At 41.3% G+C, this 16,058-nt stretch overlaps 1 protein-coding gene across 2 annotated transcripts in view; it reads left to right on the top strand.

Annotated features, from left to right (window-relative positions):
* Positions 1–16,058, top strand: part of LOC124555031 (PRA1 family protein 3) — a 75,707-nt gene that overhangs the window by 46,795 nt on the left and 12,854 nt on the right. The window lies entirely within an intron of this gene.

Here is a 16,058-nt window from a genome sequence, read left to right as displayed (position 1 = left end):
TTTTGTGCAGAACAGTCAGATATCCTTTATTTGCTCTTAACAGATTTTGATGACTGTAGCTGCTTGTAGGATATATGAATGCAATGATATGCTCTGCTGGAACTGGAAAGTGGCACACCACCAAGCACCAGTCTGATATTTATCAAACTTTGTGTAAGTGTTAATGATTGAATGATTGAACTCTTTCCATTCAGAAATGATGTCCATCATCATCATCATCATCAGTAATCTTGTCTTGAGGGTTTTCTTGCCACACCTTAACTGACTGGAAGCTTCTCTTCATGCCTCCCCCATTGCATGTCAGACATGCTCTATGGATGACATACCAAAGGACCAGACAGACCAGTCAAGGATCTGTACATTCATCAAGGCACATGTGTTAAGAACTTTAGTGTGGGGCCTTGTATTTTTATGCTGGAATATGCCATTTGGTACCCTTATCCTAGAGAGTATATCAGGTTTTACCACTGTCATATACTGCCACGCATTCAGCCTCCCTTCAGCTGCCAAATCAGTCCTGTTGCTTTGCTGCTTCCTGTGACCTTCCCCCAGCTCACCTGCACACAGGTTTGCAACAGTCTACCTTATTTGCTAGCATAAAAGATGCACCTAGCTATTTTAAGACTCTTTTAGATACACCTTGCTATTTTAAGACTTTTTTTGGGGAAAAAGTTTCAATACATCTACTGCAACACAGTTATATATGTGCTTGACATGAAACATCTGGGCAATATAAACAGGAAAAATTGCTCATCTTTTAATTTTTGTCTTCAAATCCTCAAAATTCATCCTCCGAATCGAAAGAAGAAATACTTGAAGCTGCCATGTCAGAATCTGAATCCCTGTACAACAAATTATCAAATTATCCTCTGTACCATCCAGTGCATTCCTGATTCCACACTTCGTAAATCATTTAATCATTGTTTCAGTTTTCATAGTGTTCCATGAAGCCTTTCCCGTGTTCCATGAAGCCTTGACAAACTCACAAACTTGAGAAATGCTAGGTCTCTTCCTCCTTCCTGACAGTGATAGCGTGCTTTTAAAATGTGTAGATTCAATCCTTCTGTTCCACTCTTCCTTCATAAGTCTCTTAAATGATCAATTGATACACACTTGTAACAGTTGACGTAAACTAGTTCTACATATACATCTACATTTATACTCCGCAAGCCACCCTATGGTGTGTGGCAGAGGGCACTTTACGTGCCACTGTCATTACCTCCTTTTTCTGTTCCAGTCGCGTATGGTTCGCGGGAAGAACGACTGTGTGAAAGCCTCCGTGCGTGCTTGAATCTCTCTAATTTTACATTCGTGATCTCCTCGGGAGGTATAAGTAGGGGGAAGCAATATATTCGATACCTCATCCAGAAACGCACCCTCTCGAAACCTGGCAAGCAAGCTACACCGCGATGCAGAGTGCCTCTCTTGCAGAGTCTGCCACTTGAGTTTGCTAAACATTTCCGTAACGCTATCACGCTTACCAAATAACCCTGTGACGAAATGCGCCACTCTTCTTAGGATCTTCTCTATCTCCTCTGTCAACCCGATCTGGTACGGATCCCACACTGATGAGCAATACTCAAGTATAGGTCAAAAGACAAGAAGAGAATAGAAGCTTTCGAAATGTGGTGCTACAGAAGAATGCTGAAGATAAGGTGGGTAGATCACGTAACTAATGAGGAGGTACTGAATAGGATTGGGGAGAAGAGAAGTTTGTGGCACAACTTGACTAGAAGAAGGGATCGGTTGGTAGGACATGTTTTGAGGCATCAAGGGATCACAAATTTAGCATTGGAGGGCTGCGTGGAGGGTAAAAATCGTAGAGGGAGACCAAGAGATGAATACACTAAGCAGATTCAGAAGGATGTAGGTTGCAGTAAGTACTGGGAGATGAAGAATCTTGCACAGGATAGAGTAGCATGGAGAGCTGCATCAAACCAGTCTCAGCACTGAAGACAACAACAACAACAGGTCAAACGAGTGTTTTGTAAGCCACCTCCTTTGTTGATGGACTACATTTTCTAAGGACTCTCCCAATGAATCTCAACCTGGTACCCGCCTTACCAACAATTAATTTTTTATGATCATTCCACTTCAAATCGTTCCGCACGCATACTCCCAGATATTTTACAGAAGTAACTGCTACCAGTGTTTGTTCCGCTATCTTATAATCATACAATAAAGGATCCTTCTTTCTATGTATTGGCAATACATTACATTTGTCTATGTTAAGGGTCAGTTGTCACTCCCTGCACCAAGTGCCTATCCACTGCAGATCTTCCTGCATTAGTTAGCCCTCATGGAATTACAGTGAACAGAGTCTTGAATTCATTCTGTCTGTTTTTAATGACTTCTGGTCTGTGAGAAGTAACTGATCCCATATTAACAGGGCAGCCTTCCTCAATAGGCCTCCAGGTTGCCTAGACCAAATTTTGTCTATCCACAACCTCATTCCTCCTCCATCCATCCATCCAGCCTTTATTGTGTTCATAGACAAATACTCCTTTCAGCAATTCTTCCTTAGGAAGCATCTTCCTTCTAAAAAACCGAAAGTGGTGGTAATTGAGTTCCGTCAGCACAGCAGGATAAAACAACTGTGTAGAGTTTTAACAATAACACTTTTTGTGCCCTTGGAATCCACAGTTCTGTTAGAAGGCACATCAAAGGTTAGTGGAGTCTCATCCATGTTCTCAGTTTGTGAGAGTTCAAACTTATCTCTCTTCCTTGCGGTAATGATGAATCAATGAAATTCAACAATTTGTTCTTCATACTCAGCTGCCATCTTCTGCAATATTTTTGTCTCGGTCACATGTATAGTTGATACCTCGTCATTAATCATGAACACCATGATGTTGATCCAGTAAAGTTGACAATCCCTTTGTTAGTGGATATTGCTTTTGCTTGATGAATTATCATTTTTGTAGAAACTGAAATTCTGACTTGTCTGTTCTCTAAACTCCAAGTATTGAGTTCTGCTTAAAGTTTTGATCATTTAACAGTCCACTTCTCAGATTATATTTACTGTAAGGTGTTTTCTTTAAAACATCTTCCTGTTGCTACCAAGTTCTTGTTTTTCAGTTGAAAGTGGCCTGAAATACCTTTCTACTGCCCTGTTTCCATGCTCCTTTTTGCATGTGCAGTCACTTGCAACTTAAATGCAACAGTATAGCAGTACCGTTTTTTAGCCATGGTCTGCAAATAAAACCACAATATAGGTATGACCCAAGTGGATCTCCACACTGAACACATCAATAACTTAAGCCTGAATGAGCAATATAAAAACTGTTAATGCTGGGGCATGTGCAACCACTGAATTCTACAGAAATGGAACGCTCAAAATTTGCAGGGAAGCTAACAGTGAATTGCCTTAGGTCAAAACACACAAATTTTGAAGAAATGGAGTTTATAGGTATCTATCTTAACTTCCTAACAGCATATAAGACTCGTCCAGTTTTTACATCTATTTTCGAAGGAAAAAAGTGCATCTTCTACACTGGCAAATACAGTACTGTCACTAGCAGAAACGAGACACTTTACTGAATGCTACCTAATGCCACTCGGTATCCTAGGTGGCTCTCGCTCCACACCATGCAAGTATCTTCTGTCCGTGGTACAGTGTCAAAGTGACACATGGTGAGTTGAGATGTAAACCCAGCCTCCAATATTTTGTTCCTGATGGTCTGTGGTGACACTGCCTGTAACGTTCTACATCGATTTCAGCTGTTGTCATCTGTCTATTCATCAGAACCAGTCAAACTACCTTCTTACGGTGTACTCCTTTTGGAAGGACCATGCTTGCACTTCGTGCTGCTACACCGTCGGCCAAAGTCCATCTTGACATTACTCTTTCTACAGTAATTGTGCTATGACCAACTGCCTGTTTGATTAGTTGTGATGTTCCCATGTCCATCTCACCGATGATTCAATCTTTCTCAAAGTCCAAAATGTGGCAGTAAGCCTTATGCGCACAGCATCTGGTGTGCTTCAATGTGGTGATCACCTGAAAAGTTCCAGTAATGTCACACGTAATGACAGTCATGTACTCATGCCATTCACCTGCAGGAATGGTTTTTTTCTGTACAGAAGATAAGCTTACATAGGAATGAAATTTTAACGAATCTATTCCAAAAGCACGGAAATAGTAGAGCATGTTTGGCAGTCATGGGTCGTGTTCGTGGTGTAACAATTTGCATTTCTGTCATTACATTTTTAACAAGTGCAGAAGCTGCTATTGTTTTATTTTTAGGTAGCAAGTGGTGAAAAAACCTGTAGTCAGTTATATTCATGAATTAGTCTGTAGTGAATGCTAAACAATACACATATGCAGTGTGTTTGAATTTCACATTATAACAAAAAATTTTACGATACTATATACATAAAATAAAATGGTATACCTGCATGTTTATATAAATTTGCATACAGCTGGCTGTAAAAACTTAGTAGCTGATGAATGGCATCAGTAAAGATGTATGCATAAATTGACAATTGTATGTTTTAGAATATGGTATCTTATCTCCAGCTTTTTTAATGTAATTTTTAAAGAATTTCCTGATCTGATTGCTGATGCCTTAAAATTCCACAAAGTTTGCAATAGTACAGGCCATAGTACTGCATATTTCACTTCAGGTAAACTGTTGGTTTCCAGTTTGAATTAAAAAGTTGCAAGAGTAAAATCTGATAGTCAGAGAATGAAAACACAATTACAGGATACTACTAGCTTCTTCTATGTTTTTGTTAAGATTAAACTGCTGCAGTTTAATTAATAAACTCTACAACTTACCTGTAATGAAACTGGAGTCATCGATATAGAGGATAGCAGACTTCCCAAAGAAGTTACTCTCATTCTACAGTAGAAAATGAACAGGTTGAGGATACACATGCAGGAACTACTGCTGTTAACTTTGGAAAGGCTTTGGAACATTTACAGGATACAGGGTGCTTAATAAAGAAAGGATAGATTTTAATATTTAATTATAAACAAAGCATACATGATCAAAATTATGCATGTATTGACAGAAAAATCTTGATTTTCATACTGGTTGTACATCAATACATTCTATGTGAGTGCTGAATGTAGCACTACAAACATCAGACTAATACTCCATTTCCTATCCATGTCGAGTGGTCAGGCCTTGAGAAGTTCTGTATGGTTCCAATACTTTGTGTTGAACTGAGACAAACTTTTTATTTAAATAAACCTATATTTTAATTCTGCAGAAGGAAATCTATGTTAATGTGCTTTGAATTTGGAGTCACCCCATCAGCTCTCCCATCATCTTAAAATTCTTATGTTAGTATATCAGTGGGGACCTTGTAGTGGGTCTGAAATGAAGGTATCTGTCTCTTGAGACAGTTAACATTATACAGGAGGTTTTAGAAAGAATATATGTATTTTGAACACCTGTATTTATTAAACTGTAAGACATGCAATTATGAAACTTGGGATGCACATTTACAAATCTCTCAAGTTTAGATTATAGATGTTCAATATGTCCTCCACAAGAAACATGTACAATATCACATCAATAGTTGAATTCCTCCCATACTCTGATAAGCACGTCCATCGTCACTGATGTTACTACAGTACAGATCCAGTTCAAATCTTCTAGATTCTGCGGTTGTGTCGGTGCATAATGTCCTTAATGAACACGCCCACCCCCTCCCCTCCCTGGAAGAAGTCGCAGGGTGTCAAATCTGGCAATTGTGGAGGCCAGCTGAGAAGTGCTAACTCTCCTGCTGTTTGATGACCACCCTAGCAACTCTGTAGAGTTTTATTCAGACATTCACACCTTGGCAACTTCAGTGAGGGAGAAAATGAATTGCTGAAAACCGAAGTTGTCCTCATTCATCCTGAGAAACAGCCAGTTATAACATAGAAAGATACTGCTGACTGTTTCTCATGTTACCGTTCAGAAGAATGGACCATAAAGAGATGAGTGGGATATTGCACAAAACACATTGACATTGTGTGCGTGTGCATTCTGTAGGTGCTGAATTTGAACATCGTGTTTGTTACTTCCCCTGTATGGGTGGAAAGTCACTTCATTACTGAACACAATGCATTGTGCAAAAGTGTCATCATTGCCAATAGCATTCTGAAGCTCATCAGAAAACGCCACAAGTTTGTGTTTGTCGTCGTGACAGAGAGCCTGTAACAGTTGTAACTTGTACAACTTCATAATCAACAGATTTCTCAAAACGTGCCAAATTGTTTTTTTAGACACTTGTAACTCCTGATTGGTGCGATGAGTCAATTTTTTAGGACTATGCTGGAAAACGGTTTGAATTTGTGTGAAATTTTCATTGGAAATATGAGGGAGACCAGGATTCTTGCCTCTACATACACAACTTGTCTACAGACTGTCAATACTGTTTGTGAATGTTCCATCCATTTGCAAGCTCAGTTTGATACCTCAGCCTGAGAAGTCTTTGTATTATAATTATGGAATTATACTTCACAAACTCAAGAACACAATATCATTTTTCCTGTGGAGTAGGTATTTCGCAGTGGCAACGGCATTGCTTATAAACTCTTTCCTTCAGTAACCAAGGTGTGGTGCAATGCTCAGTAGTTTTCACAACATAGTACTTTGTAATACATGTACTGCTTTTGAAACACCCTGTATTTTCCTCTTTTATATATATAAAACCTCACTGGCTGTTGGGATAGACTTTATTGAAAAGTAAGGTGGATCTGGTAGAGACTCAAAAGGTGTGTGCACAGGTAATGCTTCCACAAGACGTAAAGTTGCAGTGAATAGCAAGAAAATAGTTTTAAAATAGGAAGGAGACATCTGGACATTTAATACAACATAATGGGAATACAGGTAGTGTGTTATTCACAAGTGGTGTTATGATAGCTGTTGGTCTCCACTACCACTTATTGAGGAATAAAAATTCAGGCATGTGTAAGAAATTGTGTACTTTTAGCACTGGGTTAAAATAGTGATAATGCCAAACGCTGGCCTATTGGCACATTCATGGGCCCTATAAAACCAGCAGCGCAGGCTCAGATGTCAGTTGTCTTCCGACAGTGCTATGGTATCATATGTCGTACCTATTGTTGTTCAGCTCTTGATCTTGATGCATCTAGGCTTTCGATTTGGTTTACTCTTCGGACTACTTGTTCTGTCATATCCGTCCACAGCTGTTGTTGTCGTCTTCATTGTTGTACATAGCTGTTGTCTTCCTGTGGTTTTGGTGACTCACCTTCGATACTCTCGGCTGGTTGGCCTGCGTCTCCGGGTCGTGTTGGATTCCAATTACTAGACATGCGATATAATATTAAGAAGTAAGTTAAAGCTAAAAAAATCATTCTATAAAGAATTATGTGTCTCTCTGAATTTGCCAATATAGTCATTGTGGTGTTGTCATAATTTTTTTAAAAAAACACAGTTATTTAATATGCGTAACAAGAAATGAGAAAATGTGGAGAATATTACATGAGGAAATATCATTTGCTTCTTATTACCAACTTTATTTATATATGAATGGACATCAAAGGAAAGCAAAGTGTGTTGTAGAACTTGGGGACTTAAATTCTTGAAAGAAACCTAAAAGGCATTTAAGAAATGTCACGTATGGAATAAACGAAACTTCAATCATTATCTAATTAAACAGTTGTAATGGCAATTGCCCAGCAAATATTTATATTCCAAGCATAAAAATTCAGACCATCATGAGCAATGTGCTCTGCTCAGTATGGATTAATACTTTGTGCGAAACTGTTACCGACAGTTTTTGTTTGCTTCCAAGAAGTCAGTCCTAGAGTGATAAGACTATACAAGTTATGGGAATGCTGTCAAAATGTGTGTGCAACAGCCACAAAATCTGAAAATCCCACACAAGACACCTATCATCCCCGCAAGGGGCTTACCACTCTAGTTCGTGCTCGGTTACCATAGGGGCCACGGCCTTTGCAGCACCTTTTTCCTTTCCATGCTGAATGTCTATCCTCCTCCTATTCTTTATCCCCTCCCTTGGGGAACATGTCTGGGATATTTTTGGGAATGTGTTCTGACGTTTCAGTAGCCTGACATCAGAACAGTCCTTCCACGTTGTCTTTTTTCTTTCCCCCCCCCTCTCCATCTCCTATTCCTCTGTTGTCCGCCCCCGGTAGCTGACTGGTTAGCGTGATGGATTGTCAATCCTTTGGGCCCGGGTTCGATTCCCATCTGTGTTGGGGAATTTTCTCCGCCCAGGAACTGGGTGTTGTGCTGTCCGTATTATCATCCTCATCAACTGCAGGTTGCCGAAGTGGCATCAAATTGAAAGACTGGCACCCAGCGAATGGCCTGTCTGGTGGGGGGGGCCCTAGCCATACAATTAAATAAATAAATAAATAAGTCCCTCTGCTTCAGTGTTTGAAGTTCCTGTATTTCTTCTTCCTCCTTGTGCATTCCTGCAGGCTGGCCCACATGTCTGACAAGTAACAGGTGACTGGGTAACACGTAATTCCCAGCCTCGGGTTGACAGGTAGCATTCACACGTATCCCTGGGACAGGCCAGGCCCAGGGAGGGGTTTGAGCTGTTACCTTCCCAAATTGGGGGGGGGGGGGGCGGGGGTAAAGCAGTGTGCCATTGGAGACACCGGCAATCGTGGGGGATTTTCTAAGAATGAGCTGATTACCATCTCATTCTACATCTTCCAAACATAAACAAAACAAGGCTAAAGATTCCAAGAATCTCTCAGGTGCACTTCAGTTAGTCCTGGTATTACATGCTGAAGGTGGTCAGTCCTTTGCTATGATTAATCCATTCATTATTTAGAAAGGTGTTGATCTGGTTGCAGGCCTTGTGAAATCTGCTCTCGTTTATGTAATGGCACTGTGCTTTTGGAGACCAATTGTGATTTTCAAGCCCAACAACTGCTTGTAACTTCACTCCTCCATGGCTGTCCTGTTTGTGTTGAGGCCCATCAAACATTAAAACATAGAATTCTGCACGTGGTTTTATTTACACTAGGTCTTTAGATGGCCTGACTGAGGGAGAAATTCAAGCGTACCTGTCTGATCAGGACGTCACTGCAGTCCATTGGGTAATGAAGTAAGTCGATCCAACCTTAGTGCCTACACGCACTCCTTTTATTACATTTGATAGAGTAGAGCTTCCATCAAAGGTTCGAGCAGACAATGAAGTTGTCATGTTCCAACCATAAAATCCAAACCCGATGCACTGTTACGAATGTCAACACTACAATCGCATTGGAATATGCTGTCGAAATATGGCAAAAATTGGTAGTGTTGCTCACTAGGGCGATTGCCTCCTCCTCCTCCTCCTCCTCCTCCTCCTCCTCCTCCCCCCACTGTATCAATTGCAATGGAGACGATGCAGCCTCGTACTGAGAATGTCCCGTGTATCTCAATGAGTGTGCTGTCCAGGAGATCTGAGTCAAGGAAAAAGTGCCTTACCCTGCCGCTAGCAAGTTGTAAAACCTGCATTCTGCCATTTGGCACTTACACTACCATTCTTGCTGTGTCTCGCTCCATGAAGGTCATGGTCATGCAGACTTGCAACCTCAAATTCAGCACTGCAGTTATAAATTCACCCAGTGTCAAGGTAACAGCCCCATATCTCTCTCCTCCAGCTGTGCGACAAGCCACCAAATTGTCTCCGGCAGCGAAATCGCCCACTGCACAACCAGCAGGTTGGAAAGGACGGAAGGAATACTCGTGCAAAGATTCCTTACGTCCCTACAGCCAAGAAACGTCTGAGTCTTTATCTGCCAGTCTGAAAGGCTCAAGAAATCAAAAAATGACAAACGGTCCTCTCCTTCGCCAATTCTGAGATCCTCTTCAGTGTTGTCACTGCATGAATACTCATCCAGCCAATTCTACATCCCGTTTCACCATTGTGCAGTGCCAAATGTTTTTCTGCTCTGGAATCTGCAGGCCAGCCCAGATAGACTGTCAATGCCTCTGTAGATCTTGTGGAACAGAATCCTTTAGCCTCTGCGCCCTTTAACAGCGAGTCTTCAAAGGGTGACAGCCCTTCATTTTTTCCCTTCTCCCCTTTCCTCATCATGACTCTCCTCCAATGGAACATCAGCAGCATTAGATCGAACAAGGAAGAATTACAGCTGCTCTTTACATCACAGCATCCACTTGTTTTCTGCCTTCAGGAAAAAAAATTGTCCCCTTGCGACCACTTTGACCTCTCGCATTTTTTTCCTGTCAGTCTTGACCTTCCCCCCCTCCTGAGGACAGCATTCCATCTGGGGGGGGGGGGGGGGTCATGCTGCTCATCCGGGATGATTCATAGTCAAACCATCTCACCACTGCAAGCTGTTGCAGTCCAATTTTCCTTTCTAGCTTCACCTTTTCTTTTTGTAATGTCTACATCCCTCTGTCTTTTGGTATCTCCAGGGCAGACTTCCTCCAGCTTATTGGTCAACTCCCTCACCCCTTTCTGCTACTCTGTGACTTTAATGCACACCATCCCCTTTGGGGCTCTTCCAGAACCTTAATGCACTCCATTCCCCTTTGGGCTCTTCCAGAACCCATCAGAAATGTGCCCTTGTCTGACCTTCTCAATGAACTCGACCTCATCTGCCTTAACATTGGAGTATTCGCGTTCCTTTCAGACTCCATGCACACCTATTCCCATTTGACCTCTCATTCTGCAATGCCCAGCTTGCCCGTCTTCTCGAGTGGTCCATTCTCTCTGAAACTGCTGCTGTCCATTTGCTGACTCCTACGCCCACCTATGTGTAAACCCAATTGGCAGCTTTACTCGTCTCTGGCGACCTTAGACAAACATTTCCCCAGTTGGGTTGACCAGGTAGAATGCCTTACAAATGTTATCCTTACTGCCACAGAACATTCCATTCCTCACACTTCATCTTTACCACATTGTGCCCTGGTCCCTTGGTGGAGGCGTGCCATGATGCAATTTGTGTGTAGAGACATGCTCTCCACAGTTTTAGCAGTCATCTTATGATGATGAACTATCTTCATTTTAAACAGTTGCAGTTGTGTGTGCAGTGTCATCACATTATTCAGTAAAGCAAAACAGTTAGCTGGATTTCATTTACTAGTTCTTTTAACAGTTCCATTCCCTCTTCCGTCATGTGGGCCAAACTCTGACGGCTCTCTGGGACCAAGGCCCAGTCCTCAATTTCCGCCCTGACTGTATGAGGTGATGTCATTATGGACGCTATTGCTATCTCTCCAACACCTTAGGCCTCTATTTTCTGGAGATTTTGAGCTGCACTCACTATCATCCCACCTTCGTCCATCTGAAATGAGTGGAGGCAGCTTGGATGGTACTCGTCTCCTCTTAGATTTGTGAATGCTACAATTCCATCTTTACTATGAGGGAGCTAGATCATGTTCTCACTTCATCCCAGTCTTCTGCCCCTGGGCCAGACAATGTTAACATCCAGATGTTGTAGCACATTTCTCTTGCAGGCATGCATTTTCTCCTTGATAGATACAATTGTATCTGAGCAGATGGCACATTCATACCCATACCTAAGGCTGGGAAGGTCAAACACCTTCCCTGTAACATGTGATTCATGTCCGGCTGGTATGGCAGCTCGAGTCTCACAATTTACTAACCACTGCACAATGTGGATTTCAGGCATGACATTCTGCTGTTGACCATGTCATCACTTTGTCAACCCATGCCGTGAACAGTTTTCTGTGGAAGTACCAGGACTGTAGTTGTATTTTTTGTTCTGGAGAAGCTTACGACACCTGCTGAAGGACTGGTATCCTCCATGCTATCTGCATGTGGGGTTTCTGAGGCCACCTGCCCTTTTTCCTTCAGGACTAAGTTTTCAAGTTACGTGTGGGTTCTGCCTTGTCAGACACCTTTACCCAGGAAAACGTTGTGCCTCAGTGCTCTGTCCTGAGTGTCATCCTCTTTGCTGTAGCCATTAACCCTATTATGGCCTGTTCCCTGCCAGGCATCTCTGCCTCTTTTTTCGTCAATGACTTTGTGATCTATTGCAGTTCTCCCTGGACTTGGCTCCTTGACCAGCATCTTCAACGATGTCTCTATCATCTTTACGTATGGAGCATTGACAATGGCTTTCACTTTTCCACTGACAAAACTGGCAGCTCAATGGCTTTCTTCCACCATCCTTACATTTGAACCTGTTGCTCTTCCATTTGCTGAAACTATGAAAGGCCTGTGGCTCACACTTAATAGAAAACTTTCTTGGTCCTACCACGTGTCTTACCTGGCCACACGCTGCATCTGGTCTCTGTTCTACGTGTTCCTAAGTGGTACTCACCGGGGAGCGGATAGGATCACCCTGTTCCCTTTGTACTGATCCCTTGTCTGTTCAAAACTAGACTATGGTTGTTTCATTAATGCATCTGCATGTCTGTCCATCTTACAATGTCTAAATACAATCCACCATCATGGAATCCATTTGGTCACTGGCGCTTTTACACTAGCCTGGTTGAGAGCCCCTACAAAGAAGCCTCCGAATTACTACTATTATTGGCATGATGTTCTCCTCAGTGGATATGCATGCTGTTTGTCTGCCATACCCTGCCACACATCCTATGCCTCCTTCTTATATGACTTCTTTGACCACCAGTATGGGGCACTTCCCTCTTCTTTTACCTCCTGGAGTTTGCTTTCGACTATTGCGCCAGCAGCTTAACTTCACGCTACCTGCCACTCTCCCAGTGGATGTGAACCCTTCACCACCGTGGCTTCATGCAACGGCCCGTTTTCACCTTTGACTTCATTTGTTTCACAAGGAAACTACTCCAGATCCAATCTATCACTGTAAGTTTGTTGACCTGTGCACGGAACTTTGCGATAGTACCTTTGTGTAAACTGACGGCTCTGACTGACCATGGTGTCAGGTGTGCCTTCATCATTGGCACCAAGAATTTTTGGTACCAGCTTTCAGAACACTGCTCAGTATTTACAGTAGCACTCAGGGCATGCAGCACATCTTATGACACAGGCTTTTCAGTTAAGTCATCTGCTCAGATTCTCTCAGTATCCTTCAGAGCATGTGTGTGCTATACGCAATCCATCCCTTAGTGCAGTGGATCCAAGAAAGCTTCTAATTGCTCAATCTTGAGGGAACCACTGTGATGTTTCTAGGTTCCTGGTCACGTTGTCTGATGGGGAAATAAGACTGCTGCTGCTGCTGCTGCTGCTGCTGCTGCCAAGGTTGCAGTCTTGCAATCTCTGCCTGCTAGTTCTTCCATTCATTCCAATGAGCTCCACCGAGCGTGGTGGCGCAGTGGTTAGCACACTGGACTCGCATTCGGGAGGACGACGGTTCAATCCCGTCTCCAGCCATCCTGATTTAGGTTTTCCGTGATTTCCCTAAATCGTTTCAGGCAAATGCCGGGATGGTTCCTTTGAAAGGGCACGGCCGATTTCCTTCTCCATCCTTCCCTAACCCGAGCTTGCGCTCCGTCTCTAATGACCTCGTTGTCGACGGGACGTTAAACAACACTAACCTAACCTACCCTAACCAATGAGCTCCATGTTGCTGTCTGTCAGCAGCTTGTGTCACGTTAGCGTCACCACTGGTCTTACTTTTGCTAATTGTCATCAACGTTTGACAGTTCACCATCTCCAGACCAAATGCCCTTCTCTTAACCGCTTAGGTTCTTATATATGTTAGCCGCCTGAGTTACTGGCCATTTTAGCGAATGCCACGTGGGCTGTTGACCACGTTTCACTTTTTAACCATCATATCAATATGGTGAAGGGCATTTAATCTTTAGTTCGGGACCATTGTTGTCTGTATGGCATATTTTGTGGACATTTCTCCAAGAGGAAGTCCTTGTTGTTAGGTCTCTTTTCTTCCATCGATTGGGCTTACTGTGTAGTTGCTTTTAACTCATTTTAAAATTTTATTCATGGCTGTCAATCAGCTGCTGTGAAGCACATTTTAAGAATAGAAATAATCAGTCGTCAGCTGCACAATTTTTTTTATTAACTTCTTGACAAGGTTTTAAGGTACTAATGTAAATGTGTTATACTGCAGCTGTTATTTATAAGAGCTTTGGTTGGTTGGTTTTTGGAGGTTGAAGGGACCTGACTACAAAGGCCATTGGTCCCAAGAGCTGTGGGTAGAGGTCCTAAACAGAAAGGCAACTTGTAAAAATGCAGTGGAATCTCGCACTTGCTGTTCGGCCGGTCTCTGCATAAAAATACATGAAAGTTCAATGTAGCACCACTCCTCCATCGGCCCATGGCACCACTGTCAGCTGATTATTAAATAAACTTGGTCATTGTACCAATTCTTAGCCCCCTTTTCACCAGATATGTTATTTTTGTGTATAAATTTATACACTTGATTAGCACATGATGTAAGGTCATAATGGTGTTTCATTTCTTTTTAAGACTGATGTTCTGTTTTGTTTGACTTATAGTAAAGATACAAGCGTCCTTATTGTGCTTAGTTTTCGTAAGCTTTTAGGCACACTAGTGCTTGTTGCTTCTCATCTTTTATAGTAGAGTGAAATCTCTTATCAGTCTGTGAGGGCTAATTGTAGTGTGTCTCATGGTATTTCAATATTTTGCTTATGATACGAAGTTGTTTTTGGTCACCACATCTTCGCATTTTTTACATTTCTTTTTAACTGATTGACAGTACTATGTAAAAATTGTAACAAAGGTACGTTTATATTCTGTTTTCACTGTACGCTTCTTGTTTTTAATCAGCTGTTAATTGTGATCCAACCCTGGTTATCACTTAATTCTTATTTTATACCCATTTTTGTAGGACTCCATTGTCCAGCGTTTGCCTGATGATTGCTTTCTGATTCAAGCCTAATTGTATGATCTTCTGAGGATGGTAAATTTATTTGCCAAACCTAGTCAAGAAGTTAATTTAATAAAAAAAAAAAAAAAACAGTGCAGCTGATAATTTTTTTAAGAATAATAGAAATATTCAGTTGACTCCTTTTTGGCATTAATGTTTTCAGGTTCTGACATGGGCACGCATGATCGTAGTTGTTTTTGCGCCCTAAAACAAAACAAAAAAAGACACCTATCATTGGTTTTTGGACAAAGTTTCATGACATTCAGTAAAAAATGGAGCCGTTTCTATACGTTATTGGCTCCTGGGATGAGCAAAGTGATACCTCCTCACATTATGACCTGTTTTGTCAGTGAAATCTGAATACCAACATGTTCATTAAAAGTAATTCTGCCAAAGAGTATGCCTTTCTGTGAACCCTGCAACTTACATTTTTACTGCCATGTGAAGAATACATTTGCTGATTACAGGAGTGTCCTATTTTCATTGCACAGTGAAGAGAAATCACAAGAAGAAGTGATGCAACGAAAATAAGCACCTTCATTAACAATCAGTTGCAAACTCCTGCTTTTGAGAAAATGCTTGGATATGCTTAGTTTGCCATGAAATTAGTGCCATATTGAAAGCTATTTAGCAAAATTAATGATGTTGCTTTTACTAATGATATTCACACCAAAAAAAATGTGACTGAGACTTCGTACATTGCCCTTGGTGCTCTGAATTTTTATGCTTTGATTTTTTTATGCATTGGTTTCCTTAAAAGATAAAAAAACAAAGCAAAAATCGAAATATTAGGATTTACATTTCATTTTTAATTATTCTTAGTTATGAGATTTATATAAGATTTGCAATGATAAAATATATTTTTAATAAGATTTAAAATGCTTATTTCTTTTATCAATAATTCCATTGTATTTCTTGATGTCACAAAAAATATTGATGTTGCATACTTATGCAACAACAAAAGGAAGAACAAAGAACCAGCACTAGATTGGATTTGAACATAGGATGCAGAAAGTTGAAGTTGTGCTCTGAACCACTGTTTGATTTTAAATTGCATGGATGAACTGATAAAGTTGTATCAAAACTTTGTCTTTCTCACAGAACATGTTGAGTGTTGGCACTTAAGCCAAAATAGGAACCCCTTTAAGTGATTTTTATCCATAATGGATGCAGTTGAACTCAATGACTGTTCCTTTATAGGATGTAGGATAATGACTTCTACCAGTCATAATATATAATTTTATTTAATGTATGACTGGTTTTGGGGTTGTGCCCATCTTCCGGTGGTATACATACAATGAAATGCTTC

This window comes from Schistocerca americana, chromosome X, assembly GCF_021461395.2.
Source record: "Schistocerca americana isolate TAMUIC-IGC-003095 chromosome X, iqSchAmer2.1, whole genome shotgun sequence".
Classification (NCBI taxonomy): Eukaryota; Metazoa; Arthropoda; class Insecta; order Orthoptera; family Acrididae; genus Schistocerca; species Schistocerca americana.
The sequence above is the reverse complement of the archived record's forward strand: the minus strand, read 5'-3'. Positions and strand labels throughout refer to the sequence as shown.